We start from the raw sequence: 12,871 nt of genomic DNA, 5'->3' as shown, positions 1-12,871 counted from the left end.
ATAACCGAATAAATCCTTAAGGTAAGGTACAAATTAAACAACAGCGGAGCAAGGACACATCCTTGCTTAACTCCTCTGCTCAGTGGAATCGCCCTGGTCAGTTCACCAGCTGAACCACACCTCCCTTGGGCTGTAACCTGATCGTATAACAGTTTAATCACGAATAGGAGAGGCCTGTCAATAGATGAGTTATTCAATTTTTCCCATAATCTTCGCCTGGGCACTGAGTCAAAGGCTGCTCTAAGGCCTATGAAAGCAGCAGCGAGCAGTCTGTCTTTTGAGCTAGTGTATTTTGTCAGCAATAAATTGAAGAGTGTGGCAGTGATCAACTGAACTGGCTCCTCTGTGGAATCCTGCCTGTTCTCTGCCCACTATGGCTTCATCCTCAATCCAGGAAAGCAGCTCCTGATATCGCATAGAAGCATATAATTTGCCCACTGCTGAAAATAAACGTATAGGCCGGTCATTATTTGGATCTGTTTGATCGCCTTTTCTGTAAATGGGGACTATTATTGCATGTCGCTAAGATAAGGGCATAATTCCGGTCTCGTTCATTTGTGTAAATATTGGTGTCAGAATCTCTGCCCACCAATCAGGATTTATTTTAATCAGCTCTGCAGATATCAGGCCAGGACTTGGTGCCTTCCCAGATTTCATTTGAGATATTAGAAATTTAGCTCTTTCATTTAGTTAAAGCAGCTTCTGGAACAGCGAGCCACATCCAGGTAGCAAAGCTGAAACAAGCGCCCCCCCCCCCCACTGAAAAGTTTGTGTGTTTCATTCCAGTTCTTACAAGTACAGTGGCAGCACAGGCAGGTAGGCAGTGGGCCTGCACCATCTTGTTTTCCTTAATGGCAAATCTACCAACCAATTGGATTCCAGGGGAGGAGACTGTGCCCCTAGAGTTATACCAACTTACTCTGTCAGCTGGAAGGGGGATCAGCACATTTTTTTGTTTGGTGCTTTCTGGGCAATGGCATTGTCTCCTTGCCGATTGGGTCATTGAAATGGGAAGAGCGCTTTTAAAAAAAATCACCTAATGCAGGGGTGGGCAATTGTTTTGGCTTGGGGGCCACTTTGTGGGAGCGGAGGTTAGCGGAGGGCCGCACCTTTTAAAATGATTGCATTCATTAGTTAACTTTGCATTTCAGAAAAGGTATAAATTGTATCATAAAAATCAATAAATATAAATTAAATAAAATAGTGGTAGTTTTATTCAATTTATTTATTGTGCTAATTACATATCATCTATAGCTGCAAGCACATTTAATTTTAGAATCAGTTTAATGAGACAAATGTACCCTATCACACTTTTCTACTGTCTTGGCGGGCCACAAAAAACTCTGTAGCGGGCCGCATGTGGCCCGCGGGCCGCAATTTGCCCACCCCTGACCTAATGAAATAAGTTTTTTAAATAAAAAATGTTGTTGAATATTACATAAACTATGTTGTTTATTCAAAAAAAAGGTAAAGGTAGCCCCCTGTGCAAGCACCGAGTCATTGCTGACCCATGAGGGACGTCACATCATGACGTTTTCTTGGCAGTCTTTTGTTACGGGGTGGTTTGCCATTGCCTTCCCCAGTCATCTACACTTTACCCTTAAGAAACTGGGTACTCATTTTACTGACCTCAGAAGGATGAAAGGCTGAGTCAACCTTAAGCCGGCTATTTGAACCCGGCTTCCTCCAGGATCGAACTCAGGTCATGAGCAGAGCTTGGGCGGCTGTATTGCAGCTTACCACTCTGGTTGGCGACTATATGGGCACTGTCCAGTAGGTGCCTGTGATACTTGCAGGATTACATTCTGCAGAGGACTAATGAATGCAATGGAAATGTTATCCAGAGAGTGGGGGTGGTGGGTGGCTTCAGATTTTCCCGACGACAAAATAATATATGACGATTAGTTCCGTGCCATTGACTTATTCGCAAGGCACAGAAATGAAATCTGCACCAAGCTCATTTTGATCCATGAATCTACTTATGATGTGGAAATGAGCTTTTCAAGGTGAAAGGTTAATGCACCAACTAACAGCTCCCCTCCCCTCTTGATACAGGCTTTGCCAAATAGCCATTATCCTTTGCGCCGGCATGTATTCACAAAACACTCAAAATGAGCTTGAATTCTGTATTCCAGCCTCCTGAAACTTAGGCATTGTGGTAATACAGTTCTGTTCACAAAACTTTCCCTAAAGCACCCTCGTTGCACTTTACTTGGCCCTTCATTTGTCATCTAATTAGCCTTACTTATAATTAGCGGGATATAAATGAAATCAATATATAAATACTTTAAAGTCCCTGAATGCTTTCAATTTCTGGTCTTGTACATCTAATGTACACTATAGGATCTCTGGCTGGAATTTACGTTATTTCTAAGTTTTCTACAACATCTGGCATATTGGTAGAACCTATAATAATTTTCCAGAATGCACAAGCGCACTTGAAAGTATATCTTTCCACCCACTCCTCAGAAAGTTTCAGGGAGAGAAGGTAATATACTTCGATGGCTGTTGTGGGTTTTCCGGGCTGTATTGCCGTGGTCTTGGCATTGTAGTTCCTGACGTTTCGCCAGCAGCTGTGGCTGGCATCTTCAGAGGTGTAGCACCAAAAGACAGAGATCTCTCAGTGTCACAGTAATCTAGCCAGGGGAATGCCTGAGCTGAGTTTGCCCTCCTTCTGTCACCCTGGAAACCCAAATGGAAGCTCAGCTTGCCTTGATCAGCTGTGACACTGAGAGATCTCTGTCTTTTGGTGCTACACCTCTGAAGATGCCAGCCACAGCTGCTGGCGAAACGTCAGGAACTACAATGCCAAGACCACGGCAATACAGCCCGGAAAACCCACAACAGCCATTGTTCTCCGGCCGTGAAAGCCTTCGACAATACATCGTAATATACTTCATTTGGGAACCTGTAACTCCCCCTACCTGAAAGTCACCTCTCACGTGCTCCATACCGCTAAGAACAACAGTAAAGAGCCGTAAGGATCTAGGCAGAGTTCTGAGCAGAATACAATAATTATATAAGACCTTTTTAAAAGGTTTAGAAGATAAACATTCATTAGGTGATGTGGGTTTTTTTTAACCCTATGGATTAATTCTTTATAAAAGGAGAGGTAGGTATCAAACTGTACTTGATTTTGAAATGCGGGGTTTCATTTTGTTATCTCATTGTTCAAAGGATAATTTGTTACAAAGGAAGGCAAGCAGGTGACCTAGAGTGCAATCTTAAGAACACTTTCTTGGGAGTAAGCCCCACTGCATAGACCTGAGTAGAATTCTGCAGAGACCTGTTTGGGACTGCTCTAAGTTCACACTCACTCAGCCCCAAAAGACGTGAGATATTTCATTGCCTTTTGAACCGCCGTAGAAGAAAATTCTAATGTATTTGGTAATTTGAGAGCCAGTCTGGTGTAGTGGTTAAGAGTGCGGGACTCTAATCTGGAGAGCCGGGTTTGATTCCCCACTCCTCCACTTGAAGCCAGCTGGGTGACCTTGGGGCAGTCACAGTTCTCTCAGAGCTCTCTCAGCCCCACCCACCTCACAGGGTGTTTGTTGTTGTGGGTATAATGATAACATACTTTGTAAACTGCTCTGAGTGGGTGTTAAGTTGCCCTGAAGGGCGGTATATAAATCGAATGTTATTATTATTTTTATGATTATGCATTTTGCCGTTTCAGCCTGAACCTCACAGGGTGGTTCCTTTCACAAGGACTGTGTTATTGTGGAAGGAAGACTTTTGTGTTAAATAAAACAATTGCATTAAATAGCTATTCGCTCAAACGATTTAAAAGAGCAAGGGAACATGAGGCACCCGATGAATGCCACCTGCTTTGCATAGCCTGGTTCCACGCACACAAAACTCCGCTCTTTCCTTAACCCCATGATAGGGAAGCTGACATTTAACTGGATCCCGCAGCTTTCACTGGTCTTCAAAGCAACAACTGCAGTTCATTGTAAAGGAGGAGGACTGAGAAGCCCTTTTTAGCACAGACAGGAGAAATCGATCTGAACTTTAAATCATTGTTCAACTCTTATTAATTACATCTGTCAGTGATAAAAATGCCTTTCCCCTCCTACGTTTGTAAAGAGGATTTTACTAACCTGATCTTGGGGACCAATAACACAACAATTTGGTCCTGGTGGTGTCATTTTTAAATAATGGGGGGAATCTGACAACTCCAATTTAATATTACAAAAAGAGCTGTGATTGTTTACAGCATCCAGGAGTGTGACTAGAGAAGGGTGGTATCTCTAGTAATATTTCTGGGATCGGATAGAACTTGATATTTTACTCATTCATTCAAATGTATGCACTTTCCCCTTTAGATAAAAACCACACAGCGGGATGAATAAAAAACAAAGAGGGAATGGTTATACTTCCTTATCATAATGTCTGCAGAAATTATGTTGTCTTTACACAATTACAGTGCAATCCTATGAAGAGTTACTCCTGTGTAAGCCTATTGAAATCAGTGGGCTTAGACTGGAGTAACTATTCTTAGGATTGCACTGTTGGATTCTCAGGGTCCAGCTGCCACCCCCACCCCCGCCTCCCCATTCTGCTCTGAGTTAAATCTTCTCATTTAAAAAAACAAGTTAAAGGGCCTCTCCACGCTGGTAATCTTTAAGAACAAAGCCTGCAGACTGTCGAGCAATTTTCCAAAATGTCTGCTATTTTGGGTAGCATTTATTTCTTAATTTTAAAATGGGGGCAAACCTTGCCTCTAATTTCAAAAAGAGACATCGGTATTTTTTCATTTGGCTCCCAGAACAATGGGCAAACGTCATAGAGCAATGGATACATCTGTTATAGTGGCTTGGTTTGTCAAGACACGTTTCTCATCATGACGTCCTTGTACCCAATTGTAGACTTAATATCTATTTTGCAGCAAACCAGACCATATTTTCCAGCATTGGAACAATTTTGCTAAGTTAAGTTACTACACCAGCACAATTCAACAAGGAACGTTACCACTATCTTTGAAACAGGCAAATTTATCCTGAATTGCCAGCTGTTACGTTTTTTGAGCAATCCTGTTTTTTGCAACCAGCCAACTCTTGGTGCTAGAGATTTCTGTACATTTAAGCAGGTCTATAGAGGGAGGATACTAATAAGGTCAGTGTGTGTGTGTGTGTGTGTGTGTGTGTTGGGGGGGGGGAGCAACGATCAAGGGCTCAGAATGGCCCTATATTTGAGAGCCGCTGTCACAAAAGTGGGAATTTCTCTCCTCCTAGTCATATGCCAGAAGAGAAGGTCAGAAAACTGGATTTCTTCAATAAGGGAAGGAAAAGCCCGGCTGCACACACATACACCCTGAAGTTTACAGTTTCCCTGGGGTCATACTGCTGTGCTTGAAGAACAAGGAATTTAAGGTACTCATCAAAAAGGCAGGATTCAAAAGAAGCCATCCAAAATAGTTTTGAACATGACCCGAGACAGGACGTTTTATTTTCCTTCACTGTTTTGTGGCTGTATTGCTGGATCTCCAACACTTTGGCACTTCTACTGAGTTGCCTTAACTGGCCCTAAAGGAGATGGGGCTGGAGTACAAAGAGCGCAGCATAGCCATTCCCTTGATATCACAAATGCACATTAATTCCTTTTCTTTTGGCAAAATTCACCCTGGAGTCAACGCCATCTGTCCTTGTGTTATGTTAAAAGTAGAATCAAGGTATGCATGCTTAACGGATCAGTAGACTCATCTGATGTACAGAAAAATGCAAAAGGTGTTCATTTTTCGAGTGGGCTGTAAGAAAAAAAAGAAAATGGAATCTAACCAGGGTACTGAGTAGGTTGGTTAGCGGGAGAGAGTAAACTCCTTTTTGTGAAGGACAGGGGTTTTTTGGAATATGGCAACTGGTCATATTTAAAACCAACCATAGCAGAATATTATTTTTGTTTACTGCGTGCCTTAAACAGATTAATAGATAAGAATTGTAGAGTCCTATGATAGGTGGTGTATATACTGGAAAATTGATTTTAAAAACTTCTAATCAAAACAAGACACAAAGTTGCCTCAGCAGAAAAAAGAAGAAGAGGCTTCTACAGGTAGGATTCTGAAGGTCTGCACATAGTTTAGGCCCTCTGACATTCCCGTTGCAGTGGGGAGAGGTCAGAACTTGTGTAATGGTCAGATAAGCATATCTGCCATGGGTTAAAGGCTCCAGCATATCTGTCATGTGTTACCAGTTTCTTGCTAGAGTAATTAATATGCCTCTGAGAACATGCAGAGTAAAACCTGTTTTGCTGAATGGTTGCTAGCTGCGTATCTTGCAGGTGTTTTGGTTACGACTTCCTGGCAGGCCTGGGAACTTGGCCTTGAAGTTACAGCAGAGACTGCACCAAGCTCCTAAGAGACTGAGTAGAGCTCATCCCCTCCTCCCCTCTTCCCAGGCTCTGCACGCCAAAATCCTAACGGACTTTCTTTCCCACTAGAGGGGTGGGGGGAATGGGGACTGTGACCTATCATTGACCTTGCTTTGCTACTTTGGGCCATTCCAGCCAATATTCCTGCCTTAGCATCTTGATACTGGTATTTTTCTTTAATAAAAACAACTTTAACTCATACACCTGAGTGATGCAGTGAAGTGTTGGGGGAAATACCTGGCAAGACCTGACAGTAATTTAGCCAGTATTATATTAACTGAAGTCCTAATTTACAATTGGCTTCTGGGCAGGGCTTTTAAAAATATGCAACCGGATGTGCTGGTCCAAAAGAATATCAGTACAGTTCAGAAATTCACATCTTCTGCATTAGTCCTATCAAAATACCAGTTCTGAGGACTTCCGCCCACCTTGTGTGGACTTTTACATCTTACAGAACACGATACTGAAAAAAGCAAAAAGCATATGCACACCCAAAGGAAAAATGCACAGGTGTGTTGTAGCAGTGCATGCTATACTCTCAAATCCCAATCTCATATCACTGTGCAATTCCAAATTTTCTTTTTCAGAAGCTCTGCTTATGTGGTGTGAGTGCCACAAAAAACTGCTTCCATGTCGAGGTGCTCACATTGATGGTATACAAAAATGCAAGTCACACAAATTGCCAAGATCATGTTGTTTCTTTCAAGGCCGTATGACACCTCCATTGGGTGCTGCTGTCATTGGTGTAGGAAATAGCTGTGTGGTTCAGGCGATCGCAGTGGCAGGCATCCACTTTTAAATGTTATTAACATAATACGGGCTCTCTACCATAGAGTAGTTTCTCCCCTTCTTTGTACATTGGACCAATGGCGGAGAATTTTCAGTGACTAAAAACCACCTTGCACAACCATGTTTATTAAGTGACATCTGTCTCCTACAGTCATTTGATAGGTTGGCTGTATATGTGGAATAATGATTTGTTTATTTACAGTTACAGCATTTGTGACCTGCCTTCCTCCGAGGGAAGGACTCTGGGTAGGTTTCCAGCTTTCATAAGCAGCTTTAATCAAAAAAGGCAAGTTTACCAAGTACGTAAGAAGATAAGAGGTGCCTTGCTGCATTTGACCGGTAGCCCACCCAGTTCAGCTTCTTGTTTCACACTGTAGCCAACCAGCTGCGAGGAGGCCAAGACCTTTCCTAGCAGTGGGCTTCAGAGATTTGCTATCACAGGATGTGGAGGGACCTTTTAGTCATCACGGCAAATAGCCTTTGATGGAATCTGCGTAAACCTCCTTTAAAAACCATCTGTGCTTTTGACCGTGACTTAACTACTCATTGATAGGAAAAAGGGCTTCCTCTTACCTGCCCTGGATCTAGTTCCAGGATGATCTCCACCCCAGGCATAATTTTATAAACCTCTGTCATATCCCCTTCCCATAGTCATCTTTCCCCCCCTAAACTGAAAAGCTCCAGACTCTTTGGCCTTTCCTCACAGAAAATGAGCTGCAGCTCCTTAATGTCCTCTTCTGTACTATTTCCAGCTTTGCACTTTTTGTTTTGTTTTTATGATACAGTGACCAGAACAGTGCAGAACTTTCCAAATTAGGCCACACCGTACATCTATACAAGAGCGATATCATATTAGCTACCTGAGTTTCCATCCCTTTCCTAATAATTCCCCGGATGGAGTTTGCATTTTTCACTGCTGTCACTCACCAAATCAAACAACTGGTGCAAAATAACCTGCCGGCTGTATGTGTGAACTGATTGCTAAAAAAGTTCCTCCTTTGAGGATCCACCTTGAGATGTTTGTTGGCAAAGATGAGAGATTTGGCCCAGAGTCCTCGCATGACCTTAGTGAACAGTGCACTCCTTTGCGGATGGAGTTTGCAGCGACATGTGGGACCCTTCTGATCCAACTTCAAAAAAATCAAACTTCCTTCTTGTTAGAAGGAAAGAGACAGAGACTTGTGACAGTCATTTGGTAGCCCTTCCCTCCCCCCAATTCCCCACTTCAGGGTTGATAATAATATGATGGAGACACTGTTGCATGTGGTACATACACTCATTACCTCTGGTAAGTAGGTTTTGCAGGGTGTTTTTAAAAAGACCTTTAAAAACCTGCAAAACCTGTTGAAAAAAGACGACCTGCTTTTAACTATTGTCTGTTGCCAGCCAGAAATAGAGAATGCAATGATACCAGGCAATATTTTCCTGTCTGCATTTGGACCATCTATGTTCAATGTCCATTCTTCCTAATAATTAAGCATCCTTTCCTCCTCTCCTTGAACAGTAAGGGGGAAGAAGATGGAAACATGGGAGGCAGAGGAAGAAAGTTCCAGTATTTTGTTTAATTAGATTACAGCTCTTATGAGCATTTTGCAATTTACCCTTTAGCAAGAAATATACATACGACATAGAATGACCTTCATTTGTTCTGGAGGTGGGATCAGTCCATGTTCTGCACTAAACAGTCTGAACCCAGGGATCCTCTTTCAGGTCTGCCTCTAGGTAACTCTGAGCCTAGCGCTACATAGGAGCTAAAGGTGTTTTGCAACCATGATCAGAATGTACAAGAAAAGCCTGCCTCCTTCTGGCACAGAGGAGCTTAGAGAGCAGCCGCCAGCCTCTTCCACTCAAGGAATGTACGGAAGCCAGCACATCCCCGGGAGAGGAAACTACGGAGTCCCGTGATCTTACCATTTCCCCTGGTCATTTAAGGCAGGAGACCTTTTGGACCAGAACTAAACCTCTTTGAAGTGGGAATCTTTGCTTTTGCTGTACAACAACAATCATAGAGAGCTTTCCTAGATATAAACACTGGAATATATTTTTTATACTTTGCATCACAGGGTGAAAAACGAGATACTAAAACGGTGTTATAAATTCCTCATGCCTAAGAACTCAGTCCCATTGACCGCTCAGTGTGCACAGAGTGGCTGTGGGACTTGCAGAGTAGAGGATCCCAGGAAAGAAGATTGCTTCGGATTAGGCCACCTCCCTTCCAATCATGGATTGATACATCCATCGCTCTCCATATGTTGCCCTGGGTGAATATTTAACTTTTGCAAGGGCTTGGCAAAGGGAGAGAAGGAGGATGTACAAACCCAGAGTGTTCCCGGTGGCCCTAATGCCTACAGATAAGAGCACCCAGCATTCGGTATGTACCAGTGCAGTCCTATCCAGTTACACCCTTGGGTTTCAATGGGCTTAACGTGGAGTAACTCTGCATAGGATTGCACTGTGTGTATTGTGGGGGGGGGGGTTGAGGGGGAGTGGGTCAGGATAGAAGGTGGCTTTTCATCCTCCGGAGAGTTTAATGAAAGAAAATCTAGAACTATTCACTGGAAGTGGCTGCTTCCTTAAGCTAAAAGGAGAAGCTTCTCAGCAGACCGACATGCAAACTTTGAGAGAGTATTATGTGGCCGAGCAAATTACTAGTTCCCTTGAAAGTCAGGAGTGCGGGTGAGGGAGAGAGATCCAGTAGCTGCTATTGGGCTTCAGCTGCAGTGCCCAACCACCCTGATCCTACAGGCAGTTAAGCCACAACTTTCCTTCCCGTGCTACTGCTCCGGAGTTTGAGGACCGAAACTTTTAAAATCTTGCTCCGCCTGAGAACTATGCTTGGGAGTCTGAGACCGAGACTCAGGGAGTGCCACTGCACTTGCTCGGAGATCGGAGCGCATCCCTTGGTTCCACGGAAGCCCACGCCAGTGTCTGATCGGTTCCCACTCAAGAACTTCGCCTTTCTCCCGGGCTGCACACATCTAGGCTGCAGGGGTGCCCCCCACCCCCGCCAGCGTGTAACTCCTTTTAGTTAGCCAGACACACTACCTGCTGGAGCCAAAGAACGGGCATTTAAGAAGGGGGACTCCACTGAAAGCCAAAGAGCCCCCAACTCAGCTGAATCCGAAGCGACTTCGAAGAAAGGCGTCCGAAACAGAGCGCTCCCGGGAATTCAATTGAAATCAATGGGCTTCGAGGGGGCTAACTCTGCGAAGGTCCGGGTTATATGTGGGTTGGTTTGCCAATGGGACCCGCCTGCCACAGAACAACTCGCCTGCTAAGGGGTTTGGGCATCCGCCGCGGGTCGCTTGCAAGCGAAAGGGACGCGCTGTAGCTACGCAGCGAGCGCGGAGCTTCTCCTTACCTGGCCGCCCTCGGCGGCTAGCAGCGAGGCCAAGTTTCCGAAGGCGCAGGCGAAGCGGTCTGGCCGGGGCCGGGGGAAGGCAGGCGCGCCCGCTCGGTGCTCACTGCCGCGGCGCCCCCTCGGCGCTGTCCATGGTGTCGCGCCGCGCCTCGCCTCGCCTCCCGGCCGGCCGCTCCGGCGCTGCCAGCCCAGGGCGCCCGCGAGCCCCTTTCCCTGCCCGGCTCGCGAAACTCCTCCTCTCCGCCCCTCCTCTCCGCGCGGCCGAATAAAGCGCCGGCGAGCCCCCCGGCGGGCAGGAGGCGGCTCCCCTCCCGTAGGCACCTCAGCAGGAGACGGGCCGGCGGAAAGCCAGGGCCAGCCTCGGCTGGGCCCGCTGCTTGCGGGGCCACACAGAACGCTTCGACAGGCAGAACCGGGAGGGTGGCGCTTTCTCAGCAAAGTTATTCGAATTGGTTGGGGCTGCAAAGGGCTGGCGGTCGCCTGGCAGGGCGCCCTGCAGAGGAAGGGGCGGCGGGGAGGGCTCCTTCGGAGGAGGTCCCAAGTTCCCTGCCCGCCATCTTCAGCTGAAAGGCTCAGGTAGTGGGCGCCGTGAAAGACCCGGGGCAGACCTCGGGTCTGGCTGCGCCGGAGGCGGGGTGGGCTCAGGGGTAAGCGAGGCGGCTTCCCAATACGACCCCCACCCCCACCCCCAGCTCCCTGCACACACGTCGAAAATAGCGGCGATTCCGGGCGCAATGGAGCCTCACAAGACGGCGGGGGGGGGGCGCTGCAAGCGACCCGCCGCCCGAAACAGAACCGCGCCCGTCTCGGTCCACTGGAGCCGATGGGCTTCGAAGGGGGGAGGCTTGTTTCGCGTGCCAATTTCAGGCTGCAAAGGGCTTCGCGGGAGGAAAGCGCAAGCGCCTCCAGCGGGCTCAGGCAGGACTCTTCGGCTCTCGAGACCGGCCCGCCTCCGGTCATCCTTGCGGAGTTCTGTGAAACTCGCAGGGACCGCGCGAGTCCCGAGCGCAAGGCGGAGGGACCAACCGGCAGGCCGCTTTCGGGCGCAGGGGAAGAGCGGCCGGGATCGGGCGCAGCTTCGGCGTCTCTGTCCCGCTCGCCCGGCTTCCCCTTCCCCAAACCCTTCCCAACCCAAATAACAACCCGGCAACAAGGAGGGGCTTCGGCAGGCTCCAGCCTCGATGCAACGAGATGTTCGGTCCTTTGCAGCCGACACCCTTCCTAGGAAGTAGGCCCTACTCACTCGAGTCCAGCGGCGACTTAAACGCCGGCTGTTGTTGGGTATGAATCTGACAAAAAGAGCTTTGACTCGGGAAGACGGGTGCCCTGGAAAAGCGTCCTTGGTCGAAATAAATAAAGATGCCGCCAGGACGGATTTGTGTTCTGCAACTACAGACTAACACCCACCGGTAACTACTGCTTTTAGTTACTCTAGAGTAACTAATTAGACTCAGTACTAAGAGCAAAATAGTAGAGTCCAGTAGCACCTTTAAGACTAACCAACTTTATTGGGGCACAAGCTTCCGAGAAGCACAGCTCTCTTCGTCAGATGCATCTGACGATGCATCTGACGAAGAGAGCTGTGCTTCTCGAAAGCTGACGATGCGTCTGACAAAGAGCTGTGGTTTTCGAAAGCTTATGCCACAATAAAGTTGGCTAGCCTTTAAGGGGTTACTGGACTCTTTACTATTTTGCAACCACAGACTAACACGGCCAGCTCCTCCGGATCTAGTACCAAGAGCCTCGCTGAAATTTTTGTCTTGTGTTTAGGAGATGAACTGGAAAAAGGAAGGGAGGGAGGGATCCATTGGCCGGCTCTTCTCTCTCCGCACCCCCACCCTCTTCAAAGCGCGTCCTTCCCGCTCCAAAGCCGCAGCAGGAGGGAGTGGGCTCCATTGTCAAGTGCCGCCGGCAACGCCTTTCTCGAGAGCTCTTTTATCCCCCCCCCAGCTGTTCGCGCAGCTATTAATGGATCGACTTCCAATGTTTTCAAGCGAGCAGGGAGGAAACGCACGAGCGGCCCCGTCTGCAAACCAGCCATTGGTGCGCGCTGAGCCGCAGCTGGAGAACTGGGGGGCGGGGGAGACTTGAAGTAAACGAAATCGGGCGTTCTCTCCGGGGTGGAAACGAAACCCAAGCTTGGGCGCGAACTTAGCCACCGGGGACTTAGTCCTCAGTGCCAAGACTCGGGAAAAGGCCCTGGTGGCCGGGACCTTATGCATCTGGTTTGCATCCAGCTCACGGACTTCCGAGAGAACACGTTTAGGAGCAGCGGGCCAGCGGGTTGGGCGAGAACTGAAAGTAAAGAAGGGAGGTCGTTTCTGATCTAGGCTAGCGAAAGGGAGCTTCCTCGTC

The sequence above is a fragment of the Eublepharis macularius genome, chromosome 6, assembly GCF_028583425.1.
Source record: "Eublepharis macularius isolate TG4126 chromosome 6, MPM_Emac_v1.0, whole genome shotgun sequence".
NCBI classification, from domain to species: Eukaryota; Metazoa; Chordata; class Lepidosauria; order Squamata; family Eublepharidae; genus Eublepharis; species Eublepharis macularius.
Note: the sequence above shows the minus strand (reverse complement) of the source record.